This window comes from Alexandromys fortis, unplaced genomic scaffold, assembly GCF_014885135.2.
Source record: "Alexandromys fortis isolate MF-2015 unplaced genomic scaffold, M_Fortis_MF-2015_v1.1 scaffold_196, whole genome shotgun sequence".
NCBI lineage: Eukaryota > Metazoa > Chordata > Mammalia > Rodentia > Cricetidae > Alexandromys > Alexandromys fortis.
In genome coordinates, this window is record NW_026068078.1 from 1,499,270 (window position 1) to 1,514,807 (window position 15,538).

Consider the following 15,538-nt stretch of genomic DNA (forward strand, 5'->3'; position numbering starts at 1 on the left):
TTGTTTGTTTTGTTTTACACCATACTCTGAAATGTGAATCAGAATTGCAGGTTTCTTTCTGTATCTTTAATCATGTGACTTCATAGAACTAGAAATTATATAATGATGTTCATATTTTGCCTTATATGTAATTACCAGGTAATTTATACCCATTTATCCTGGCATGTTTATTTCACAAGTTAAGGTGAAAACAACTAAATCATTTATACGACTTCAGTAAATGACAAAGGAACTCAAAGTTTACAGAACAGAATCTACTTTTAGAAGAAAGAACCATTCGAACATCCCAAGTCTAAAATAGTATTAGTTTGTTCTTTTGGTTTCTTACCTTTTCTATCAGATTATTTTCCCTCATACCTCTCACCTTTCTTGTCACATCCTTAACTTATGTACTGGAGTTTGACTTTCCAGGCAACACTGAAAATCTAGCTATCACCCATCAATATACTGATATCTTCAAAGCCCACAAGTCAAATTCTGAGTAAGCTTGTCTCCTTCTCCCTCTGTGGTGGGTTTGATTTAGAATGGTCCCTCTCGGCTCATATATCTGCATGTTTAGTTGCCAGTTAGTGGAATTTATTAGGAAGGATTAAGGGTATGGCCTTCTTGGAGGAGATATGTCACTGGGAGTGGGATTTAATGTTTCAAAAGCTCATGCCAAGACTTCCCCTCCCACTCTTGCTTGCCGCAAGAATATCAGGATGTAATGCTTTCAAATACTTCTTCAGCATCATGCCTATCTGCTACCTGCCATCAATGAACACGAGCTAATCCTCTGAAACTGTATGCAAGTTCTTAGCTAAATGGTTTTTGTTTTGTTTTGTTTTGGTTGGGTTGCCTTGGTCATGGTATCTCTTCACAGCAATAGAAGAGTAACTAAGACACCTTCCTCCTGTTCTTGTTGTCCTTCCCTTTTCTTCCCCAGCTTCCTCTGCCACTACCACATCCTCTTTGTCTCTTGTTTTGCTCATAAAGAAGAAAGAAAGGCAAATTTTGACCTTTCTAAATCTCCTTTATTGCAAGAAGTTGGTTGGAATGCTACAGAGTTTAATAGACATACTTCTTATAACCCCTCCCCAACACACACACACGCACGCATGCACACACACACACACGCACATACACACACATAAGCCTAACAAAACCAACATTTTCATATGGTAAGAGACGAAGTTTCAAGCTTTGTTTACATAGCCTCAAATCTAGACCACAATTAATAAGGAATAATTAGTATTATATTTGACAACTTTTTCAGAGTGGTCTTGAAGTTTTGTGTTATTCAAAACTATTTTTCTGAATGATTTTTCTCAATGATAATCCAAAGATCTTTGTCTTATATTACTGGCATATTTGTATTATGGAGGTTTGAAAAGTCTTGGGGAAACATTATTTTATGTTGACTTCAAAACACACTTATAAACGTAAGGACGGGCAATCATGCATTTTTTTTTCCAGTGTGGTTAAAATATTTTCTAACAAAATTCACATTGGCAAACATGGGAAAACATCATGTTTGGAGTGATAGTCAAGGAAGATCAGCAGATCTGTACACAGTATAAGCTATTGCTTTTGCCTTGTCTTGTCACAAGGTAGTCCTACCTTGACGGTAGGACTCTATTGCTGAGGACAACACATTCTGAATATAAGATTTGGAGGACTACAATTAGAATGTCCTGCACGGGGACCAGTTCTAATATTATTTGAAGGAGTTATGCAAACTATCAAGGGAGAGAAATCAATGGACCTACCCAGCTGTAATACTTGTAAACCACAAGATGCAGCATGGCAAGATACCCTTGTGGTACAGCATTGGCTCTTTGATCTTAATGGAACCAACAGCTGTCTAATTAGACTTGCGCCCCACTGAATAGGAGGAAATTCACACCTGGTCCTAGAAACTGGCTGGAGAGATCATGTATTTCATAATATAAGGAAAACTTATTGCTGCCAGTTCCCTAACAAGTACAATTTGGCATTTCATTCTAAATTCTTAACCCTATACCTACAGAGACAAATCTGAACTCACATCAAAGAAGCTTCTTCGTAAAGCAGATGGAGATGGGAATTATCACAGAACTCCACAACTGGTCCAAATGCAAAAAATAGCTGACTCTGCGTATTCAATATCAGATGAGACATCTAAAACATACACCTGCTACATCTATGACTTAGAAAGTATTATAGAAGATGGATGAAAAGGTATTAGGAGCCACTGACCCAGTATCTCTTCTACTATATAGTGTCTTATAGACATTATAGAGAATCTGTATCCATGAAATCCCAATAACATGGCATCTAAACAAGATCTGAATAAAGACAATACAGTTGGCATGACAACCTGGATATGAGAAAAGCTGAATTAATTCAGATTTCTCTCTCTCATATGTAATAATAATAATAAAGAGAATATATTTGAGAGGCACTAATGGGAACATTGAATGGATGGGGAAGAAAGAGAAGTGGAAATTATATAAATACTGTAATCAAGTACAAAATTAACAAAATTAAAATATAATAACAAAATATATGGCACATTCCATCTTTCTTGACCTTGGAAATATTCATATAGGAAATGATTTTAGAATTGTTCATATTGCTTTAAGAGTAATTCCTTTGGATACATATATATATATATATACATATATATTTTTGTTTGAATGAAACATCTCCTATCAGCTAAACTAAAACATGTTTGAGGTCTAGGGAGACAGGACAATCTCATTGTAGATTGCAGTAGAAACTGGAAACTGGATGGAGAGATTGTAGGCAAATGGATGGATCTTGAAAAAAAAAACATATTGTGTGAGGTAAACCAGGTCCAGAAAGACAAACATAATACGTTTTTCGTCATAAGTGGCTTTTAGACATAAAGCAAAAAAAAAAATCCTACAATTCACAATCCTAGAGAACCTAAACAACAAAGAGGACCCTAAGAGAAACATACATGGATCTACATAGGAAGGAGAAAAAGACCAGATCTGAGTATATTGCGAGCACGGGAGGGCATGGGAGAGGATAGAGAGGAAGAGGTAAGGAAGAGAGGGAAGTGGACAAAAATGTATTGACCAATAAAAACAATTTTAAAAAGTGCTAGTTGAAAACAAACCTAAGCTAAAGGCCAAGCTTTCAGGAGAGAGAGAGAGAGAGAGAGAGAGAGAGAGAGAGAGAGAGAGAGAGAGAGAGAGAGAAAAATAGTTGAAGCATAAGAACTTGAATTTTACTCCAGGAAACTCTGTAATGAAATCCAAGCATGGGGGGCAGGTGCTTGCAATTCCAGAGTTGGTGATGCAGAGCCAGGTTGATCCTTAGGGCTCACTGGTGAGCAGGTTAGCACATTTAATGAGCTTCAGGAACATGAGAGACCCTGATTCACAAAATCTAGGTGGACATCAACTGAGGAACAACAACCAGAGTTAACTTCTGATCCACCTGTACACCTGCACACACTTGTGCACAACGTACCAAACCAACCCAAACACACGTACCCATGCATGCATGCACACGCATGCACACACAGTGCAAAGAAATAGGAGTTGGTTGCTAGAGTACTTGTCCATCAGCAGGTTCTTCTGACAAGGTTACCATGGGAAGGTGGGACACTCACAAAGCCGAGACAACTGAATTGTTGCATAAAAACGTGGACCTAGTGTTGGAACTTCACACACTGATTCTTAAAACAGAGTCCAAAATTCAATGCATTGGTGGATTCTCTTTTGCTTTCTGGCATGAGACATGATTAGTCTTGGAGAGTAATAGTAAGCATCTACCACAATTGAGGCCACTGAAGGGCAACTGTGTCTAATGTTTGGCACAACACAAACACCTTGTGGTGCTCAATTAGGATAAAATACTAATCCCTGAGCAATTTCAATGGCATATATAGTTTTCTCTGGAAAACAGAATGAATATTGGTGATAAATAAAACATATTTAATAAAATAAACAAGGTCTTTATCAGCTTTAGACAATAATTATTGTTTTCCTAACTTGGGGTATCTTAATAGATAGCTGATGCTTTTTATCTAGTTTTTCTCTGAGATCTTGTGCTTTCCCCAAATAATAAAAGAAGCTGGGAGAGCAGTGTCTGATGCCAGTTAAACCTAATGATGGAAACCAGGAGATTGTGAGTAGAGAGCAGGTTCTTCTGATCTGGATGTAACGTCACCATGGAAACACACCAGGCCTCCATTATATCACTAGCAAGGCCTAGCTGGGACAGCCTTCTGATTGCTGTGTGACCCGTGGACTCTGGATAATACGGGGACCAAACAGGCAACTTATTCCCTAACTCCCTAGATACAGTTAGTAGCACACATTAATTGTAAAACTATTATTTAATTCTATATAAATTATTTAATTCTGCACCAATTGTAGGGCTATTATTTAATTCTTTATGCTAAATATGGCAGTAAATATTTCCATAGGAAGACATCATAGATTTCCAGTGCCTAGAACTGTTAACCTGGAGGAATGTGTCTCCTGTAGTTAAAGAGAACAGAGAATAGCAAAGCTCTCCCCTCTTCAGTTTTCCACCTTGCACTGAGTGTTTCTCCAGGACCCTTATAACAGACAGCACAGTCAGAAAAGCTTCTTAGCCACCTACATGATGCTTTGTTCTTCCACCATCTTACTTTGTAGGTCTTGATGAAGTTAACAGAGGAACCATCAGTAATTCTTTAAGGGTATGCTGTAATAAAAGGAAATGAAATTAGACTGCTACACCTTTTTCTTTTTTGGTTTTCCAAGACAGGGTTTCTCTGTAGCTTTGGAGACAGTCCTGGAACTATCTCTGTAGACCATCCACCTGCCTCTGCCTCCTGAGTGCTGGAAATAAAGGTGTGTGCCACCACCACCTAGCTTTTTCAATATAAACATTAACGGGTTATCCAAAGAAATACTTCTCGAGGAAATGTGAACCATTTTTAAATCAATGCCACTATTTCACTAGTGTGCACATTGTACCTGACAGACCTGGCATCAAGATCCACTTTGGGAAAGGCAATTGATGCCTTTTCTCCCTGAGAAACCTACATTGTACCTTCAAGCACTATGAAAGCTGGACAGTAGACAGACGTTTCCAAGGCAATTTCAGATTGATTCCTCAATGTCTCCTACAGACAGAGTGTTTATTGTTTTCAAAAATCTCATCTTACTCTATAGTTATCAGGGGAAATGCATTAGCCACTTTTCTGTTGCTTAGATAAACTATATGACAAAAGGCAATGCAGGAAAAAAAGTATATTTTGACTTAAGAATTCCAAAGGGATAGAGTCCATCATGGCTGGAAAATATTAGGGTAGCATAAGAAAGTTTGTCTAATCATATATCATCTGGGAACAGGAAGCAGATAGATTCTGAAGTGGGACAAAGTTCCAAGCCTCAAAATTGACTCAATGACAAGCTTCCTCCAGCAAGGCTGCACCAACTGTTACATCATTTCCACAAACAACGTCACCTACTGGGACAAAGTGCTAAAATTCATGAATAAATTGAGTATATTTCTCTTCCAAACTACTGCATTCTATCCCTGGAGCCAATTGCCTTATACCATCTCATGAGGCAAAATCCCTTAGGCCAACTTCAAAACTACTCAGTCCTCAACTGTCTGAACAGCCTTCAAAAGTTCAAAGTCACTTCTAAGTCTCAAGGCAAACTCTTAATTTCAACTCCATTACAAAAAATGCACAAGCACAGCATTTCCATGCTATGGCCCAGAATATACATTGCAAACCTTCATACCATTCCAAAAATGAGGAATGGGGCCGTAGTAAGGACAGATTGGATCAAAACAGGACTGAAACCCAGTGGGGCCAAAAACAAAGCCTACAGCTCCGCATTCAGACTTTCAGTTTCAAGGGCTTGAATGTCTGTCCTTCTAACGTTGTTTCCTGAAATATGGCAAGTTTTCTTTCTGTTGCTGTGAGAAAACACACAATCAAAAGCAGCTTGTGGGGGAAATGGTTTATTTACTTTGCAGGTTACAGTCAGTCCATTACCAGGGAAAGTTAAGCCAGTAAATCAAGATAGGGACAAAACAAAAACTGAAGCAGATAGGGCCACGAAGGGATACTGTCTGCTGGTTTGTTACCTCTGGCTTCCTCAAGAATGATATACCCCTCAATGAACTGATATACTCCACAAACATGTGTTTTAGAATTCCATCTTCCTAAGTATGGTGATTTTTGCATCAAATGATGAACACTGACCAGCACACCCTGGATGCACCTCTCCTAGGCAGATGACACAGCTCTGGAATGTTTAGCATCTGGGAGGCTCAACTACAACCCAGGCTTCACCCTTACAAGCCCATGCAGTGGCCTCTCAGGATCTTGTCTCACAGACTCTGAACCTCCTGCGTGTTGCTTGACCTCAGCCACTTCTCTTTAACAATCACTGCCTCCTTTTAGGCACAAGCCTGTGCTGGAACACTTAGCTTTTTAGTGCTCTTGTCCTCTCTCAGCTGTACATTTTTCATTTCTTTCTTTTTCCTTTTCTATTCGAGTCCTGCATAGAAGTAATCGGTAATAATTGTGACATTGTCTTTATGTTATGCTTTCTTGAAATTTTCTATCAAATAAACTATTTCCATTGTGTTTTAAGTTAGCCTCCAGGAAGTTATTAAGATTATGGCAGAATATATCCATATTCTATACCAAAATATTACTAAAAATATCTAGCCAAGTTGATTATAGAGTCCATTTCTCCTCCAAAACTTTATGCCAGCACATGACTTTCAGTACCACTGTCTTCCTAGATACTACCAGAATAACCCATTATCTCTGCTTACATCATCCAATAGCTTTCTATCCCAAAATTCCAATGCCTTCCACATTCCTCCAAAAATTAACAGAGTCAGACTCATTATAACTATATCCCTCCTATTCCAAGTTTTTTGCTGTTTTCTGTTACTAAGGTAAACTATCAGGACCAAAGCAAGTTAAGAAATGAGATGTTTATTTAATGTTCATGTTTCTAGAGGGATAGAGTCCATCAGACAGCAAACGTACAGCATGGTTTAGGAGCAGGATGCTGGTTAGGTTTCCTTATTCACATATTAAATTACTTATAATAAAAAGCATCTCAGTCTGTTTATCTCATACTATATCACTTGAGAGGATAATGATGGATGAAAATGAAAATAAATTCTCCTTTGTGCTTAAAGGCTTATGGCATAAATATCTATAAGCAAGGGTAGACTAGTGTCCATTACAGACTAGTTAGGAAAAAAGCAAATGAATTTATACAAAACAGATTTAAAGATTCCAACGACAGCCAATGAGCAGCTACTTTTTTAGATCAGTCACCTTTTCCTGCAAGGGAAGGGAAACTGCTCCTCCAAATTCATTTTATTTCAGATAACATCTTTTGAGGAGCTAGAGCCAATTATCCGAATCTACTTTATATGTAATATTTGGATGCCTTCATATAATCTTTGCTATGGAGGTACTAAATTCTCAAATCAGAGACATTCTCGTTCCCCATGTTTTATAACACATACTGTTTCAAACTGTCTGTCAGAAATGTGCCTGCCTTTACATGTGATACTGAGACTGTCCTGGGGACAGAGGCATACATGTGTGATACCGAGTCTTTCCTGGATAAATATGCATACACTTTTTGCAGTAAAAGCACCCCCTTTCTTGTTCATCAATACTTTAGGAATTATACCTAGTGCTCTATTTTAAAAGTTTTTAAATATTTTAATTAAAATATAATTATATCACATCCCATCTCTTTATCCAGCTCCTCCAAAGTTACCTTCCTCCAACTTCTCCCATGACCCCTTCAAATTCATACTGTTTTCTCCCCTGGCTATTATTTGTAAGTGGCGGGAGATGGCACAAATATGCGAATATTACCTACTAAGTCCATGTTATTGCTTGTGTGCACATTATTTCAGGACTGTGTGCACATGGCTACAGCACTATGTATTGTAGCCAAGCAAGGAGCTCATGCCTGGATTCAAATGGTGTAATTCAGTACTGAAAACTGGAGACACTTGGCAAGGACTTTATAATCACCCAGGTGACATGGTTCAATCTGGGTATAGCACAGAACATGTGCACATGAAGAGTCTCCTGTAAGAAAGGGTGGCAAGAGTCTGAGAATGGCTTTCTTTAGTTTTATGACCAGAGAATTCCTGCTTCTGTGAGTTCCCAGATCCCTTTAAGCACAAAATATTCATTATATCAAGGAGGCACGTTTTAGGACTATGTTCATGAAACCTAACATAATCGTGATGACTTCCACATAGTGGCTGCTTTCATGTGCTGGCCATTGTTCAGAAACACTGGATATGTATGTTAACAAACTGAGTTCTAACCAAGGCTCATTGTGTGGAAATTATAATGATTTCTCTTTTGGGAATGGACAAACTGTGACCCTGAAGAGCTTAAGCACCTGAAGTGGTTCTCAAAACAAATGAGAAGAAAATATTAAAATGCAGGCATGCAGGACATAGACCCAGGACTTACAATCGCTATGCTGAGCTGCTAGTAAGTGACCATACATGGTTCTGTGCAAATCAAATCCAGGCTTTTCAGTGAGTTGTTTCTTTGCAATTATTTTAATTTCTCAAGATACCACACTGATACCAGATACCACACTGATTTGAATTTACTTATTAATTAGTTAGGATTAATTGAGTGTTCACATTTAAAAAAATTATCAATAGAAAGTGTGTTTCACTATACGGAGAGAATTAGCATACACTTATATTTTACATGAAATCCTACATGAAGTATCACTTTTAAAATGCAAACAGCATTTTATCAATATTCTTCCACATTAAAAGAAAGTGTCTAATTCTACTAGGACATGATAACATATTAGCGGTAATTCACATGTATCCTTTAGTCACAGGCATTTGCATATTTAGAGAGAATCTTGTTGCCAAATGGATATCACTTTCCTAATACCTCCCTTTTCATGTGTAAAAGTATCTCAGGCCCTCAAAATACTAGATATTGACCTAGAGAAGAACAGTCTTTTTACTTATTCAAATTGAATGTGGATTAGACTTCAAATCTGAATCGCTGTTAATTTTATGAAGGTAACTATCAAAGGGAAACGTGAGATCACAGGTGTTCATCTTCAGAACCAAACAAAAATGACAGCCCTGGTCTCTTTGGAGATTCACTTTTCATGTACCTGGAATGCTTCATTACGCAACATTATTCATTATAAATGTCTCATTGTTCTGTCTAGCAACCAGATGTGCTGATGACAACTCTTTCACTCAAGGTAAATTATGTGATAATGGGAAGAAAGAAAATCATTTCATCTCACATTCAATAGAATGTAATCTTCACGTTGGCGTGTACAAAAATAGCCAACAGTGGCTTGAGACTTTAAGACAAGTATATTTTCCTGGAAACTACTGCTTTTTTTTTTGTTTGTTTGCTTGAAAGGAGAAAGAGAAAGAAAGAAATGGATTTGTAATTAAACATAATAGGATTCAGAAAATGCACATGGCTAATTATATGCACACTAGACAGGGTTCAGCTGGCCTGAAGGAAGAATTTTGTTTACTTTGAGAAGGTTCATTAAGCCTGAGTTTTCAATGTGGCAAACAAACATTGGAAAAAATAATGTAACAGTTTACTGTGATGGGTTGTGGGAGTAGAATAATCAGGTGAACTGGGTAACGATTCTAATGCAACATTGTTCATAACTGTGATATTGTTTGCTTGTTTTAAACACACTCATATATATGCAGACTATATTATAACTATTATTCTTGGTAAGAGGGAAAGTAGTACTTTTATTGCCCAGGTTTAATCATAGCTGTAGAAGAAATGGAATTTTAGTCCATGCCTGTATGTTTAAAAGAAGATGAGGCCTAACAAGGCACATATGTATACACTCAGGCAGGGAACCAGGCAGAATCATGGGCATGGGCACAGGACATTGTTCATGTGTTCGTATCATCAAATTCTACAACTTGAAGAGATAAGTTTCAGTTATAAGACTAAGTCAGAAAACAAGCAGGAAAAGCATATTAAATTTTTATTGAAAGAGTACAGTAGTGTAACAGACCAGAACTTTCTACCCTAAAATCTGACATTTGGATGCAAGGTTTATTTTGACCCAAAGGTAACTGATTAAAGTCCCACAATATCTTCCACTTGTCTACACATGGACAAGTGGAATCTTCAGGAAGATTCTCTCACCCCCTAGCAAGAACAACAAAGGTAGGTTACTGAAGACAAATGGAGACCCTTGTCAGCCTGGAGACAACACAAGAAGAATTTATACAACAAGTTTCAATCTATTCCCAGCACCCAATGTAGACACTAAACAAAACTTCTGGCCTCTGGAGAAGTAGTGTGTGCTGTCAGCTGCTAAGCCAGCATCATGGTCCCAGCCCCCCCCTCTCTAATTTGGGAATCAAGGTCTTTCATTGTACAGAAATCTCAGTGATTCAGCAAGTCTGGGTCTTCAGCGAACTCCAGCGAACTTGCCTGCTCCCGTCTATGTTGAAATAAGAGCGGCGGGGCTGCATCCCCAACACCCCGGCCGCTTGGCTAGCTCACGCCTGAAATAACAACACACAAACTGTGTTCATTTAAGAACTGCTTGGCCCCTGAACTCTAGCCCTTACAGGCTAATTCTCGCACCTGGACTAGCCCATTTCTAATGATGTGTGTAAGCACCCCAAGGTGCGCTTACCGGGAAGATTCTAGCCTAAGTCCATCGTGGGTTGCAGCTGCCTGGGAGAGCAGAGCATGGCGGCTGTCCGGTCCCTCTGGAAGCAGTGCAGAGTCTGTCCTCACTTCCTCTTCCGCCCAGAATTCTATCCTGTTTATTCCGCCCACCTATCTTTTAACCTATCAGGGCCAGCAGTTTCTTTATTGCTCAGCCAATGAAATCAACAGATTGATATGACACTCCCACATCACGTCTACCCTGTGTTGGATTACAGGTGGGCACTTCCCTGTCAGTCTGCAACCCGCCATGCTTTCAAGGCATGCACTAGTAGGCTGAGTTATCTCCCCTTTAATCACTTTAATGTTGTAATAATTATTTCATTAACTGCATTAGGTGTGTATCTTCCCGGTATTTGAAACATACGTGTTAAAAAGTATTTTCTTCAGAATCTGAAATTTATACCTAGACTCTGTCTTAGTTAACAGCTATGAAAAGCAGAGAAAGAAATAATTATAGTCCCCTGGTGTTGCAAATGAAATAGAAACAAAATATAAGTTCTGAGACCAACCCAAAATTAGCTCCAAGTCACTCTTCAAAGGATGTTTCTAGCAAATGATAATAATACTTTGATCTGGGGAAACTTGATTGTGTACATAACTAAACTCAACAGTGAAGTTCCTAAAGCTCCTTTTATTAAGTATTTTACAGCTTCTTTCATAGTCTTAGGACACTCCAAATTCTTCAGATGAAACCATCTAGGACCTGGGTGGTTACACAGTAACTGATTAGATATATTAGCGCTTATTTATAATGTGCAATGTAGTAAGAACATGACCTCAGGAACTGCTCTTCCTGCCTAATCTCTCCCATACTGACACTCCTATTCAGTATTTATTCTATATGTATTTTTCTATTTACATGAAAAACATGTATCAGTAAATGTGTTGCTGTTTTCAGGGGCTGCAGCAATGGTTGAGTCGTTTTGAGAACTGGCTGCTCTACCATAGGACCTGGGTTCAATCCCCTGCACAGACATGGTAACTCACTAGCCTCTATAACTAATTGCTGGGATCCAGTGCTATTTTCTGGCTTCAGCCAGGCAAGTATGTGGCACATAGACTTACATGCAGGCCAAGAATGCATATCCATAAATAAAATATTAATAATAAGCCAAGAGGAGGTGGCCCATGTCTTTTATCCCAACACTCGGGAGGCAGAGGCTGGCGGATCTCTGTGAGTTCGAGGCCAGCCTGGCCTACAAGAGTTAGTTCCAGGACAGCCTGGAACTCCTAGATCAAACAGCCCTGCTACAGTCTCCTATTAGATGGGAATGTGTTCTCGACACTGCTCAGCTCCATAGTCAGGAAATGGAATTTTCTTTATGTAAAACAAGTGTAGGTAGGATATTGAAGATATTTCAGTAGAGACTACAATAGGAAGAACATAAGTAAATCGATACCTAATATTTCTGGTCATGTAAAGACAATTATCTGTGGACCAAAGGGAAAGGAAGGTAGTAGCTAGAAGCTAGAGGTCCCGGAAGCTTTGTTTGTTTAACAATTTGATCTACTAGAGTTAAAAGATTTTACGTCATTTTAGAATAGGTTTGTTGAAGGGGATTTTTGTCCATTTGGATTTTAAGTCATTTAAAACAGAAAAAACATATCTATAGGCCATTTTTTGTATGTGACTATGTGTGTGTGTTATGGATCTTTTCTGCATTATTTTACCTGCAGAAATTCACTTTGTGTTGATTCTGTTTTGATCCTTATCTTAAAGCAATGGCACTAAGCTAGAGAAATGCTCTTGTTTAAAATGTGAAAGAGCAAATTGATAAACAAAATCATGGCACCCTTTCCAGCCGTGTGTGACATGATTCCGAGTGAACATTTAAAGTGTTGTTGATGACTACTAAGAGTATCTACCAGATGAGAGGGTGAAGGTCTAAAAAGGAGTGATGGGGAAAAGCAGAGCAAAAGTCACGTGGATATTCAGCACTTATTTTACACAACATTTAATTCATTAAACATAATGATGAAGATATTACTATTATGAATTGTGGTGATTTGAATGAAGATGGTGCCCATAGACTCATAAGTAGTGTTACTATTAGGATGCGTGCCCTTGTTGGAGGAAGTGTGTTACAGGCGTGGGCTTTGAGGTTTCAGAATCTCAATCCAGGCTCAGTGTCAGTTTTTTCTTCCTGCTGCCTGTCAATCCAGCTGTAGAACTCTCAGTTACTTCTCCAGCACCATGCCTACCTACATGACGATAATGGACTAGACCTCTGAAATGTAAGTCAACGCTAATTAAACATTTTCCCTTATAAAAAGTGTTGTGATCATGGTGTCTCTTCACAAAGAAACTAATACTACTTTAATTTTCATACAAGTAAATATAGTTTCACTTATTCTAAATGCCTTGCTTAGTTTTCACAGTAAGAGACTGATAAAAGGAAGATTTGAACAAGAGTATTTCTCATTCTAATTCCAGATGTTCTTATTTCTATAGCAAAGAGAATTCCCAAAGCAATACACATTGTTCTTCCATATTTGTCCAGTTTTGCACACAACCATCGCACTAGCATTGAATTTGAAAGCTCATTTATTGTCTATGTTCATTCAATTCTATTTCTCTATATATCATGTGTTTTATATATGTCCCCCAAACTCCTTGTTTCTGATAAAAAATAGTTATACACATTATTTATGTCTTTTAAATAATTAAAAAAAAACAGAAAAAAATTGTTTTCTTCCATTGAAAACCAAAGGTTCCATCTAGCTCACTGAATTATCTCAGACAGACTGTCTTTGGGATGAGAAAAATCTCAGTATGACCCTAGCTTGAAAACATTTAGCAGTATTCTATTAGCATCGTACTTCCCTTTATCCAATGCTAATGTGACTAGCATATGTATATTGCTATGATGTTTCAACATACGTTTGTGTGGATTCTAGAAGCACATGTTGTGCAAGATATACTTAAAAGAGCCACAGAAAGCCTTGGTTACAGCATTTACATTGAATACACTGTATATTCAAACCTATATTATTTTAAGAATTATGAAAAAATGATACTTCTACCAAAACGGTCTGTGAGTCATCTCTAGAAAGCATTCCATTCTCTTTCCAAAACTATCATGCCAGCGTGTGAGATGTGATGAGCTGAGTTACAGAGATAAGTTCAACGGTAGTTTAACCTGCTACACTAGTAGAGGGAGGCATATGTCTTTACTGTACATCTTCTTGAAGTATATCATACGTTCACATTGCCATTGGCATCAAGCAGATGAAAACATTAAACTCTTTTAGCTCTTTTAGAGCAAAGATCTAGTTTGACCTAAGTCATTGCAGGTAAAATGTGCATATGATTTAGGGGCTCTAATGCAATAGCTAATAGCTTTACTTGAGGACCACATTTTATGTCCCCAGTGGATGCTTCCTGTTTCACTCACTTTAATTATCCAACATTTTAGGCATGGTTCTCTTTCTCCAACTTCCCTGTTGTTTTAAAGTTAATCACTGTTCATAATTGCAGTGTTGGATCATTGAGAAAGAAGAAAGGAGCGATTCTCTGAAGTCATGTATTTCCCTGCTGATAGCAGGAGTGTTCCCTAAAGAATATTTCCAGCACATTGTCCATTTCAGTTACAATTGTCTCCAGAGACATGTCTTGTATAATTTCCCCTGAAACATCATTTTACCCATTATTAATTTAATGGATTTTATGATTTTTTCCTTTTATACAAAAACATACATTCCATTTCCTTAATATGATCTCATTTTCCATAGATATGAGAGATCATAATGGAATAACTAATTTCTATGCATTTTTCTAACAACAATTTTTCCATAGGACGTTTGCATAAAATGAACACAGAGTGACATTATTTATTCTATATAAGACTAAATTGAATTTTCACTGATTTTACTGGAAAATGAACTATATCATAATATGTTTACCTTTCAAAGTACCATAGAGGTGAAATAAATTCTGAAGGAAGAATAAACACAAATCTTCTTGAATAATTACAATCTTTTAATATATTATTGGAAAATTTGTAAATTCATTTACTTGGTATATAGTTGGAAACTATAAGAAGTTATATAACCAAAAAAGTCTCATATATAGTGTCTCTATGAAATATATTACTCTAATTATTCTAGAATTTGTTAAACTATAATCCCATATTTTTGGGGTGTGATGCAAAAAATGCATTTACAACTAAAGTTAAGTTGTTAGATAATGTGAGATATTATAAAATGCAAATGTTAGCAATGGGTAAAGATTAAGTCATATGTTTACAATTATATTGACGCATAGTATTCACCTTCACTCCATTTGTTCATGGGGCCTCATTTTTTTGATAACTCATTTTTTGATAACTGATCTCAAAATTACAGTCTCATGAGTGATAAAACAAAATGAAGTTCTGAACTTTTTGAAGGTAGAGCTGATAAAGTCTTTCTTGGCATCAATGATGATTTAAGGTATTTTAACCTAAACTCCTAGAAAATGAGTGGAATTATCTTAGGCAGAGATTACTGGCAGGGTATATTTTTGGAAATGATAGAGATTAGATTTGTCGCTGTTAGCTTTCTGATACATACTAACTCATATAAGAGTTTACTGCTATAATAATATATTATCATTTTGTATATACTCATATTTAATTGAATCTCTACTTATTATGAATGTCATGTTATATCAAACATTCTTACTAAAGCTACAATAAGACTCAAGAATTCTTGATTATTTTAAAGATTTACACACAGCTAGAAATCTGATTATCAGTTCTATATAATCAATACCATTCTTTTTTATTTATTTATTTTTAAATATTTATTTATTTATAATGAATACAATATTCTGTCTGTATGTACACCTGC

The 15,538-nt window shown here is 37.1% G+C and overlaps 1 protein-coding gene across 1 annotated transcript in view; it reads right to left on the reverse strand.

Annotated features, from left to right (window-relative positions):
• Stpg2 (sperm tail PG-rich repeat containing 2) overlaps positions 1-15,538 on the reverse strand; it is a 1,012,587-nt gene that overhangs the window by 475,585 nt on the left and 521,464 nt on the right. Inside the window, exon 15 of the mRNA XM_050121746.1 lies at positions 4,603-4,686. The gene's annotated coding sequence lies outside the window, so the exon portion shown is untranslated. The remainder of the gene's footprint in view (positions 1-4,602; positions 4,687-15,538) is intronic.